The sequence below is a fragment of the Staurois parvus genome, unplaced genomic scaffold (assembly GCF_062004578.1).
Source record: "Staurois parvus isolate SC_StPar_1 unplaced genomic scaffold, SC_StPar_1.0 ptg000448l, whole genome shotgun sequence".
NCBI classification, from domain to species: Eukaryota; Metazoa; Chordata; class Amphibia; order Anura; family Ranidae; genus Staurois; species Staurois parvus.
The window spans coordinates 4559470-4572343 of record NW_028318244.1 but is presented as its reverse complement, the minus strand read 5'-3'; the positions used below and the strand labels follow the sequence as shown (position 1 = coordinate 4572343).

The window sequence follows — 12874 nt, the reverse complement described above, 5'->3', positions numbered from 1 at the left end:
TCTGTATATATACTGTACCTCTGTAAGTCAAAGCTCCTTATCATATTACAATTACAATTCCTGTTACCATATATATTTACATAGATAAGATAGCATCTGGCCTATTAGTCCTTTTACATAACTCAGCTCAAAGATAGCAACTGCTGCATCAACCTTCTTCAATGGGCAGGAAGGGAGTGTTGTAATTCCATGTGTTTTGTTATCAGCTTCATCAGGTAGGCAGAGGTAAGCTGTGATATCAAATCATTGATCATTAATATTCAATAGTCAGTGTAAACATACAATATTACATACAAATCGCTATTTCAATCAATAGGAAAACTAAACAAAGGAAAAATTAATACAACTTATACTTTGTATATTAAAGGATAAGTTCACTTTTCACACCATGTTACATGTTACACTCATGTTGAGGATGTAACATGTTATGAATGAAAGGACCAGCCCTCAAACCCCTGCTTTGACAGCTAGCGCTCGCCCGACCGCGTCACTCATTCGCAGAGGGATGTGATATGCATGACACATGGCAACCAATCGAGGCGTGTTACCTAGATAAGGTGAGGTGTTCTACAGTAGTAAGTGGGTTGCTGCTGTGGGTCCCTCCCTAGCGGTCCCCCTCCCATAGCAAGTGGGCCAGACCAGCATTATGGAGACCTTCAACCTAGCCATATGGTATGAGAGTGAAGGAGTTACAACAGGATACACATGAGATCTGCGCTCTGTGTCTGGTGGGATCTCATTCTGTTACTGGCAGTGAGGTAACAGAGGTACGCTGGCTGGTGAAGTCATGGTGTATAGCGATGGGAAACCACCTAACACACATATCCAATTTATTACTATACACCATGGGAGCTCAACTGAGATGGAAGAATGCCTTGATGTTAGACTGTTCACATGATTGCAGTTCCTGCCTAGTCCCAGGCATTGGTAAGTGTGCCCTCGGGCAAAGGTACCCCTAGTGCATGGGCACATTAGGCCCCTCCCACATGCAGGTCCACCAACTGATCCCCCAGTTGCTCTCCAGTGACTTTGCAAGGGTGATGTTGAGGATCTGAGCAGCATGGAAGTGGAAATAAATATAGAAATCGGAGGGTACCTAAGACAAAGTGGGTATTCTGCTGGTTCTGGTAATCAGTTCAGATATTCCTACTGCATATCTTACTAGAGCTGACCATCTAATATATGGTGTGTTAGCCAATGTCGATTGTCATTGCAGGTACATCAGCTGATTCAGAATAATGTCCACTTTTCAATGAATGTGTTAATGAATTAATTTATCATTACAGATATTTATATAGTGCTGACAGTTTACATATTGCTTTACATTGTACATTTACATCACTCCCTGCCCTCATGGAGCTTCCAATCTAAGGACTCGAACTCTCATATATAAACACATGCTAGGGCAGGGAGTGATTTAGACAGGAGCCAAATAACCTACCAGCGTGTCTTTTGAGTGTGGGCAGAAATCAGAGAACCTGGAAGAAACTCACGTTAGGGCAGACACAACATGCAAACTCCATGCAGGTATATTCAAGGTTGGTATTCTGGCAGAGCATCCTATTATGGCAGGAGTAGATCACATCAGGAAATCCCGATGTTACAGATCATGTCAGGCCCCCTTCATCAGGCTAATGTAACAAATTGCAGATGGTTCTTTTTATCATCTGATGAAGAGGTCCTGTCAGGCTAGGTGTCAAAGAGACAATCTTTTACTCGCCTAGAGTGTGCCAACCTACAGAGCATGCAGCTACTGTACAGCCAGACATGTGCAGTACTTTAAAGTGTGCTCAATGCCTCTGACTCTTTATGCATCAGTACATATGCAACAGTAGGTTGCATTTGGGGAAGGAGAACAGACCAGGACCTTACATGAAGCTGGCAAGTGAAGGTGGATGAAAGATAAGTGCAGTCTAAGGTTGCAGTTAGGGGAAAAAAACAGACCAAGAGCTTAACCACTTGCCTACCAGGCACTTATACCCCCTTATTTACCAGGCCAATTTTCAGCTTTCAGCGCTGCCGCACTTTGATTGACAATTGCGCGGTCATGCAACATTGTACCCATATGAAATTTTGATCATTTTTTTCTCACAAATAGAGCTTTCTTTTGGTGGTATTTAATCGCCACTGGGCGCTTTACTTTTTGCGCTATAAATAAAAAAGTTTCTTTGTTTCTATGATAAAATTTTTCAAACAGGCATTTTTTCTCCTTCACTGATGTGCGTTGATGAGGCGGCACTGATGGGCACTGATAGGCGGCACTGATGGGCACTGATAGGCAGCACTAAAGGGCACTGATAGGCAGTACTAATGAAGTGGCACGGATAGGCGGCACTGATAGACAGCACTAATGAGGTGTCACGGATAGGCGGCACTAATATGCAGCACTGATAGGCGGCACTGATAGGTGACACTGATGATGGGTACTGATAGACGACACTGACTGGCATCACTGCTGGGCACTGACTGGCACAACCCCTGGGCACTGACCGGTGGCACTGACTGGCAGCACTGCTGGGCTGCACTGGTGGGTGGCAGTGGTGGGTGGGCACAGGTGGGTGGCACTGGTGGGCACAGGTGGGTGGGCACAGGTGGGTGGCACTGCTGGGCACATGTAGGTGGCACTTCTGGGCACAGGTAGGTGGCACTGCAGAGTGGCACAGGTGGGTGCACTGCTGGGCACAGGTGGGTGATCTGCTGGGCACAGGTGGGCGGAGCTAGTGGGTGCACTGCTGGGCACAGGTAGGCGGAACTTGCGGGTGGCACTGCTGGGCACCGATCATCAGGGCACTGATCATCAGTGCCCTGATGATCGGTGCCGATCCCCGCTCTGACAACTGCCGGTTCTCGGCAGTACTTTCCTCACGATCTGACAGCGTGAGGAAAGTGCAGTCGAGAACCGGCACTTGCATTTCCCTCTGATCAGCGTGTCATTGGACACCGCTGATCAGGTGGTAAAAGGCCGCTGTGATTGGCCTTTTACCACATCACGTGATCAGCTGTGTCCGTAGGACACAGCGATCACGGAGATCGCCGGGTGCGTGCCCCCTGGGGCGCGCAGGAGAGCGCGTTCTGGGGGGACGTCATATGGCGTCCACTCAGAACTGGCCGGCCGCAGTGCAGCCGTCATTCGGCTATCTGCGGTCGGCAGGTAGTTAATGAAGTCTGAAAGATAGGTCATGTCTGAGGTTGAAGCTGGGGGAGGAGAACAGACTAGGATCTTGAGTTAAGTTGGCAGTAACGTGAAGTTTGGTATTGAACAAATATGGAGAAGGGTCTGCTCTAAGTCTTATGATTGGAACTAGATGGAAAAGGATTTCTTAATTCTCCTTATCAGGAAGAAGAGACCTGTTATGGCCTCTTGGATCTAAAGAATTTGAAGGACCTTCCTTGGCTGAAGTCTGACATAGCAAGATAATGAATTAGGAGTCTGATTTTGGGTCTTTTACTGGAAAAGGATTGAATAAAGGAGGGTCTGATCTGAGGTCTGTAATTGGATGAAGAAGGGTATGATCTGAGGTTTGTAATTGGGTGAAGGAGGGTCTGATCTGAGGTCTGTAATTGGATGAAGAAGGGTATGATCTGAGGTATGTAATTGGATGAAGGATGGTCTAATCTGAGGTATGTAATTGGATGAATGAGGGTCTGATCTGAGGTTTGTAATGGGATGAATGAGGGTCTGTTCTGAAGTATGTAATTGGATGAAGAAGAGTCTGACCTAAGGTCAGGGAATGAGGTGTGAGGTATTATGTGAGGTATAATGAGGTGTGAGGTATAATGAGGTGTGAGGTATTATGTGAGGTATAATGAGGTGTGAGGTATTATGTGAGATATAACGAGATGTGAGGTATTATATGAGGTTATAATGAAGTGTGAGGTATTATATGAGGTATAATTAGGTACAGTGAGGTGTGAGGTATTGTGTGTGAGGTATTATATGAGGTACAAGGTATTATATGTGAGGTATAATGAGGTGGAAGGTATTATATGTGGTACAGTGAGGTGTGAGGTATTATTTGTGGCACAATGAGGTGTGAGGTATAATGAGGTGGAAGGTATTATATGAGGTACAATGAGGTGTGAGGTATTATATGTGAGGTATAATGAGGTGGAAGGTATTATATGTGGTACAATGAGGTGTGAGGTATAATGAGATGTTCTCATGGGGCTATAATATGATATAGTGAGGTATGAGGTGTGAGGTATAATGAGGTGGAAGGTATTATATGTGGTACAATGAGGTGTGAGGTATTATATGTGGTACAATGAGGTGTGAGGTATAATGAGGTGGAAGGTATTATATGAGGTACAATGAGGTGTGAGGTATTATATGTGAGGTATAATGAGGTGGAAGGTATATGTGGTACAATGAGGTGTGAGGTATAATGAGATGTTCTCACTGGGCTATAATCTGATATAGTGAGGTATGAGGTGTGAGGCATGATGACATATATGGTGCAGTCAGTACTGAGGTACATCCCCTCTCCTGGTGACGCCCCAATATTTAGTAGTCCGGCCCATACATACAGGCCCAGTGGGAACCCTCTTGTGTAACTATGACAATAGGAGGTTGGCAGCCATTTTGTTGTAGTACAGAGAGTCTGTTGCTGGAGACAGGTTGTCCCCTGGGACGGGCACTTGGTGTGGGTTTCTCATTGTTGTATGGCATTATATGATGATTATTCATTGGTAAGCAGTGAGAAGGAGCGATGTCAGCGCTGTGTGTGGCCTGTATATCTTTGGGAGGTATTATACGGTATAGTGAGGTGTGAGGTATCATGGCGTGTGCTGTGCAGTCAGTACTGTGGTATATCCTGTCTCCTATCAATAACAATGGAGACATCTTCATGTTTAGCGGTCAGGCCAGTAACATACAGGCCCAGTGTGAGCCCTCTTTGTAACCATGGCAACAAAAGTGTGACAGCCATTTTGTTGTAGTACAGAGGAGCAGTTACTGTTTGTTCCTTGGAATGGGACTGGACAGGGTATGGGATTATTATTATTTTATGGCCTTCTATAATCATCATTCAGAAGAGGTGTGAGCGCTCCACATGGACTGTATATCTCCTATGGCTCTGCACCGCAATGATGCGACTCCAGTTCATGTACACAAAGCCTCCAAGGTGAAAAGCAGTCTCTTGTCACAGTTCTGAAGTCTCCAATAGCAACCCCAAGATACTCAAGTGCTCCACGGGTCACCATCTACACCTGGGGTAGGCAACCTGCGGCTCTCTAGCTGTTGTACTACATTTCCCATAAGACATTGCAAAATTGACAGTTACAGCTATGACTTGTAGAGGCATGATGGAACTTGTTGGAGGATGCCTGCTCCGGATGTTTGAGAGCTCCTGTGATGGTGGGTGTGAGCAGTAACGGCTGGAAGTGTCTTAGCAACATCCTAGCAACAGGAAAGGATGGGATGATGCCATCTCTGGGAGTTTTTCAACCAGGCTTCAGTAGTGGCCTACACCTGTAGCAAGGCTGAAGCATAGCATATTGCATGGCTGTCCCATTCGCCTACGTAGCAACAGTACATGGTACACGTGAGCTGCATTCCAAGCAGCAGAGCCACTACCACAGATATTCCAGTTGTACTTGGTGTACCGGATGTGCTTCAGCAAGAGTTCCATGTGTTCGTATGTTTCCTTCATGTGTGCAGCATAGCCAACAGGGTATGCAAATGACAAAAACAGAAGATTTGTATAAAGCTGTATGTGATAGGTTTACCATTTGCGGACCAGCAATGTACCTGTATGTCGCTGTCCGCGCTGCCAATCTCTACTTGCGATCCGGAGCTTTCTGATCATGTGACCGCTGTGACAGCCAATCATCGTGGTCACATGATTAGAAGCCTCTTAAAGAGCCAGGAGGCGCCTGCGTTAAGGGGTTAAAGCTGAGGAGCGCTGGGCTTCCCAGGAACTTTTTCCATAAGCAGTATACAGTATTTGCCCACTATGGCATGCTTACCTTGTGCATTTTTTTTCTTCCAGCAGAGAAGAGGCCGTGGTTCCCCACTGACGCTCAGATTCATAAAGTGCAAGTCACCGTATAGAGCACAAGTCTTGAAGCTGGCGGAGTGCTGAGCACATCAGTTATGGTGAGTTTCTAGATTTATCATTGGACTTGATGATACTTGATGATACTGTGGCTTGATGAAACTGGCATCCCATAATATGTGACATCTGTGTAGTGATTGCATGGGGCTTCTGTGTGCCATCTCTAATGTTTTAGTCCACATTCTATAAAGTGAAGAGAAATGTAATATATTGCAGCTTGCCAGTCCATAGATGTGGTGGCTCCACTAGTTTTCTTTATGTAGCCGGACATCACAAATGGGGTTGTGATAGAAATTTATATTTCTAATTATTTTATCCAGTTGACACCAATGATGGGGTTTGTTTTATCCTTCTGGCACCAGCAATCTGAGACGTATTTTGAACCTTTGACACTGATATAGGCCCTATTTTACTCCAGTGACACCAGTGATGGAGCTTTTTTTTCCTAATGACACCAATAATATAGTTATTTTAGTGCTGGTTCACACTGATGTGGTGCGGGATTTGCAGGGAATTATTTTAATTTCCCGCACCACATCAGAGTCACACTCCGTTTATGCGAACCACTGCAGGTGTCTGTGTTAAAGTGTTACTAAACCCACAACAGTAAAATCAGTCTGTATATGCAGTAAAGTATGCTGGTTATACTCACTGTGGAACTTAAGGGGTTAATCCTCCACATTGTTTAAAAAGTCTCTTTGATCCTGTCTTCTCTCATCCTCCCCTTCTCCCACTACCCCCAAAACATCTTCTGATAGTACAAAGCCCTAGGAGACGCTCTGCACATGCTCCACAGAGCATTGCTAGAGAGTTTTTGTTTTTGGGAGGGTGCATGTGATCGGCACAAGGCCAATCAGCACTGTGCAGACAGAGGGTCAAAGGTCATTGTTGTAGCCCCTGGCTATCAGTCATGTAGCCTCATAAGACAGTGAGAGGAGAATGTAAACTCCTACTACAAGATTACCAGTGCTCAGCTGGATGCTGATAGAAGTCACAAGACCGCTCTAAATGCTGTTGAGTAAACGTATTTAGCAGTTTATTTTTACTAAAATTATTGCATTTCCATGTTCAGTGTACTGTGGGAGACCAGGTATAGTGAATGCAGGGTCCGGGGTTTAGCAACATATTAAGTGAACGACACCCCAAAAAGGTTTGCAGGTTCGGGTGAGTCAGATCACATAGTTGTGAACACCCATGAGTCCTGATTTCAGTGCAAAAAAAAAAGGTATGCACCTTTCCTGCGGGAAAGACTGCAAAGAATGGCATGTGATTTGAACAGGAATACAGTGCGATTCCTGTCCGAATCACATGCGGTTTCCCACACTGCAATAGTGTGAACCGGTCCTTAAACTATGGAGCAGATTGAGGAGTATCAGAGAGAAGAGGTACATCCTCTGCACTTGTTTGTGGGTCAAATTGGCATCTATATCCCTTTCCCTGTTCCCTTTTAGATATTAAATGGAGATGTAAATATTTTAGGGTTTATCATAATAGGGATCCTACATCTTTAAAATCCTGTGGGATAGATAGGATGGATGCCCCATGGAGAGGGGGTGATATGGTTAAAAGTATTTCTCAAAATTAAACAAAATGGATCTACCAGATGGGGACTTTGATCCCTAAAGGGTTAAACGCAGAGATTGACATTAATTGTTATTTATCTAACTGGTAGCTTTATCTGAGTGAAATTTAATTGTTTTGGGTGGGTATATATATAGAGGGAACAATATTTATTTATACTGATTTTGATTTAATTTTACATTTTTATTTTTTTATTTTATTTTTAATTTTATTTTCTTATTTTATTTTATTTTTTCTTTATTTTAGTTTTATGTTTAATTTTATTTTTATATTCTCTTAAATTTTTTTTTTTTTTTTTATGTTTTTATCTTTTGTGGTATTTGTTTCCTCAATATGTATATTTACACATCCATACTATAATGTATATTATATATTTACATTTTATTTCTTTTTTAATTTTGATTTTCCTCTTTACATATGTAATCATTTTTTGTGATATGTTTTTAAGTTCATTTGCATGTCTCGGGTCTCCTTATGAGTTTGGGCATGGTTAGTTCAAGTTTATAATAAAGTTTTGTGGGGTTGAACTAACGAGTAGATAGAGATCTGAGCTATTCAATTTGATATCTCTTTGAAGCAGTGTTTCTCAACTCCAGTCCTCATGGACTCCCAACAGGTCATGTTTTCAGGATTTCCCTCAGATGAAACAGCTGTGGTAATTACTAAGGCAGTGAAACTGATCAAATCACCTGTGCAAAATAATGGAAATCCTGAAAACATGACCTGTTGGGGGTCCATGAGAACTGGAGTTGAGAAACACTGCTTTGAAGGAATCTCACAGGGTATGAGCAAGGGATGACAGCTAGTAGTTTACATATTTGTCTTTATTGACCTGTGGAAGAGAAGGGGAGGGACCTTTTATTGCTATTTAAGCGGCCTGAGACTGGAGGTGTGTGTCTTGAGAACGCCCTGTGGGTGGGGCAAAACGTGTCGACGCACTTCCGGTCTGCTGCCCTGACGTCCTGCGTCACTTCCGGTGAGTGGAACGCACGCCAAGCGGTGTGTTCCAAGCGACCATCTTTGGAGCTGTATCCTGTCATCCCTTGCTACAAGCAGGCTGTGAGGTCTCTGGTATGAGATGTGGAAGTAGTGGAACTCATTTGGGGCAATGGAGGCAATAAAATAGATGTTTTTATTCATCTTCACAAATGTGAGTGGTCTGGCAATTTTTACCAATATTGCATTTTTTACTAGCAGTATTACACTTTTATATATTTTTTCCCTTGCACTGCTGTGGAGTTTGGTGAGAGGAGAAGGTAGGAGCGAGTGGGAGAAAATACCTTATATCCTATATGGTGGGAAGGAGCCCTGAAAGCTTATAAAGGGGGTCTAGGAGTCCATAACATCATAATAGGCGCAATACTCACCATCATCTGGTGAGTGCGGTTGATGTTGGTTTTTCACTGGTGATTGGTGGAAGCATCATTTTGCTTGGATATTTGTTTTTTCACAATTGATTGGGGAGAAAGGACTTTTTCTTTTATTTGGACACTGTAATATGAATGATATTTTTTTAAAAAGGAATTTTTTTTTGAAAGGTCACTTTTAGAGATGAGCGAATTATTCAAAAATTCGATTTGGCTGATTCGCCAAATTCGCGGAATAAATTTGATTCGAGTCGAATATATTCGCTGCGAATTTAACTTATAAAAAGGGTGTTTCTAGGCTTCAGAGAGCCTTTATATTAGTGCAGAACACTGTACCTTTAATTTAAATGCCCTTGGAGTCTGCTGGGGAAGAGAAATAATACTGTCAGTCAGTATGACATGCAGATGAGTGCCGTCGATCTTAGAATCACCGCACACTTCACTCATTTGGGCAGTCACGGGGCCAAAACCAGAGTGTGGAGCCACAGTGTGGCGGTGGAGGTAGCAGCAATGGGAGGCCATACAGCACCCTATGACAAAATGGAACCCACCAGCAGTGTGAGGAGACCTGAAAGTGGCACATGGCAGAGTGTGGCGATGGAGACAGCAGCAATGGGAGGCCGTACAGGGACCCATGACACACTCTGGACCTGGCAGCAGCATGAGGAGGCGGTACAGGGGCCCATGACAGATTACGGGCCTGGCAGCAGCATGAGGAGTCGGTACTGGGGCCCATGGCAGATTACGGGCCTGGCAGCAGCATGAGGAGGCGGTACAGGGGCCCATGGCAGAGTGGCGGAGCGTAAGCAGCTAAAATTGAAGGCCATACAGAGGCCTATGTTAAAAAGTCCCCCCAGCAGCAGCGTGGGGAGACGACTATCAAGAGTCCAATGGCAGAGTGGCGGAGCAGAAGCAGCTTCAATTGAAGGCCATACACAGGCCTAGGTTTAAAAGTCCCTCACAGTTAATTCCAATAACGAACTCTACTCCTCCGTGCAATCTACTTACGAGACCCTGGGCAGGTCTGGGTCCAATTTGTGGTAGAGACTGGTTTTGTTCAGCCATGCTTGAGCGAGTAATAACAGGTCTGTGCTGCCCTTTGGTGTCTGGCTTAATGCGCACAACACTGAACGTCCCAGCGTTTGTCAACGATTTGACGTTAAGTGATGCAAACCCGCTGAACCACGTTCATGAGGAGCCGGTACAGGGGGCCATGAATCAGTATGGACCTGGCAGCAGCGTGAGCAGACGACAGAGGCACATGGCGCAGGGTGGCGGTGGAGGCAGCAGTATTCGGAAGCCATACACAGGCCTAGGTTAAAAAGCGGAAGCCGTCAGCAGCGTGAGCAGACGACAGAGACACATGGCGCAGGGTGGCGGTGGATGCAGCAGTATTCGGAAGCCAAACACAGGCCTCGGTTAAAAAGCGGAAGCCGTCAGCAGCGTGAGCAGACGACAGAGGCACATGGCGCAGGGTGGCGGTGGAGGCAGCAGCAATGGAAGGCCATACAGCACCCTATCACAAAATGGAACCCACCAACAGTGTAAGGAGACCTGAAAGTGGCACATGGCAGAGTCTGGCGATGAAGTCAGCAGCAATGGGAGGCCGTACAGGGACCCATGACACACTCTGGACCTGGCAGCAGCAAGAGGAGGCGGTACAGGGGCCCATGGCAGAGTGGCGAAGCGTAAGCAGCTTAAATTGAAGGCCATACAGAGGCCTATGTTAAAAATAACATGTTTGGGGCATGATTCATGGCGGATTTAGTCAGTTGTGTCAGGAACTGGTGGTTTGAAATCCAGACTAATCCACGCCTGATTCATTTTCACAAACGTGAGTCTCTCAACACTTTGGGTGGACAGTCGTGTCCTCCGCGGAGTTACAATACCTCCTGCCGCACTAAACACGCGCTCCGATGCCACGCTACTGGCCGGGCATGACAGCCTTTCAAGGGCAAATTCAGCTAGTTGGGGCCAAAGGTCAAGTTTCGTTGCCCAGTAGTCAAGGGGATTGTCTACCTCGGTTGGCAGGGTGCTGTCCAAGTAGGCCCAAGCCTGTTGTTTGAGGTCCTGCTCCAGGTCCACCTGATGCTGCTGCTGCTGCGGCTGGTTAGTAGTTTCCTCACTGCGCTGGTGAAGAAAGCTACTCATCATCGACTGCAGACTGAGGCAGCCGCTGCTGGTGGAGCTGCCACTGCTCCTACCACCCCACCCCTCCCCTGCTGCCATGGCAGCGGAACGCGAGCGCACAGGGCCCACAGTGTCTGAGGATGGACGTTGGCGCAGAAAGGCAGAGACCAACTGACTACATAGGTGGTTTTTATAGTACTTTATTTTGGCCTCCCTCTCAGCAGGTGTGAAAAAGGCCACCATTTTTGTACGGTAGCGAGGGTGCAACAAGGTGGACAGCCAAAAGTAATCCCTCTGTCTGATGGTTATTATTCGGCTGTCGCTACGCAAGCAACCGAGCATGCTATGGGCCATTTGTGCTAAGGAATGCGAGGGACTCCCTGCCTCCATCTCCACAGCATACTGCCACGGTGCGTCTGGGTCCTCTGTCTCCTCCTCCTCCTCTACCAGATGCTCCTGCTCCTCCACTCCTGTCCGCTGAGTGGAAAAACCACCCATTTCACTCAATAATTCCTGAGCACCAATGTCCTCCTCTACCTCCTCCTCTTCTTCCTGTCCTGCCCCCACAGGGGTCATGTGGCGTTGAGATCTGTGCGCCACGTCTACCGCACCCTGACCAGCCATTGTTAACAGCATTTGTTCCAGGACGTGCAACAGAGGAATGACGTCGTTCATCCCATAGTCCTGCCGACTCACGAATAGCGTGGCCTCCTCAAAGGGCCTGAGCAAGCGGCAGGTGTCACGCATGAGCTGCCAATGGCTGACATCTAAGTTACACAGGGGAGTACCTTTATCCGCTTGTAACATCAGGAAATCGGTGATGGCCTTTCGCTGTTCGTAAAGGAGGTTTAACATATGTAGGGTTGAATTCCACCTTGTTGCAACGTCGCAGATCAGGCGATGCTGTGCAATTCCGTTCTGCCGCTGCAGTTCAAGGAGGGTGTGCTTTGCGGTGTAGGAATGGCTGAAATGCATGCAAAGTTTACGTGACATTTTAAGGATGTCTTGCAGTGGGATGGTGGATTTTAGGAACCGCTTGACAACCAGATTGAACACGTGAGCCATGCATGGCGCATGGCACAACCTTCCTTGACGCAGAGCAGACACCATGTTCTTTCCGTTGTCGGTCAACATGGTTCCGATTTTCAGTTTGCGCGGAGACAGCCATCTGTCGATTTCTCTGTTCATTACACTCAGAAGTTCCTCCCCTGTGTGACTACGTTCGCCAAGGCATACCAGGTGCAGCACAGCGTGACACCGTTGCGCCCTGCACATGTGATATGCCGGTCGGGTAATGGGACTTGGCACGGGGGTGGCGGCTGAGCACACGGCGGAAGAAGAGGTGGTAGAGGCGGACATCTTTGCTGGACCAAGGACGTGCAAACGTGGAGGCAAAAGCGGCGTGACCCTTCCAAGTTGCTGGTGCGGCTGTGACGGCACCACGTTCACCCAGTGGGCCGTAAATGACATGTACTGTCCCTGACCGTAGTTACAGCTCCACACGTCGGCGCTGCCGTGCACTTTGGCAGAGACCGACATGCTCAAAGACTGGCCCACCATCTCTTCTACATGTGAATGCAGTGCTGGCACTGCCTTTTTGGCGAAGAAATGCCGGCTTGGCACTCTCCACCGCGGCTCGGCACAAGCCATCATTTCTCGGAAAGGTGCTGAGTCCACCACTTGGAAAGGGAGGGACTGCAGCACCAGCGACTTGGACAGGAGGACGTTCAGCTTCTGCAC

General features: G+C 46.5%; 1 long non-coding RNA gene across 1 annotated transcript in view; it reads left to right on the top strand.

The window, feature by feature from the left end:
• Window positions 1-12874, top strand: part of LOC149453569 (uncharacterized) — a 198814-nt gene that overhangs the window by 95200 nt on the left and 90740 nt on the right. Inside the window, exon 3 of the long non-coding RNA XR_016314670.1 lies at window positions 5991-6097. This is a non-coding gene — a long non-coding RNA (uncharacterized LOC149453569). The remainder of the gene's footprint in view (window positions 1-5990; window positions 6098-12874) is intronic.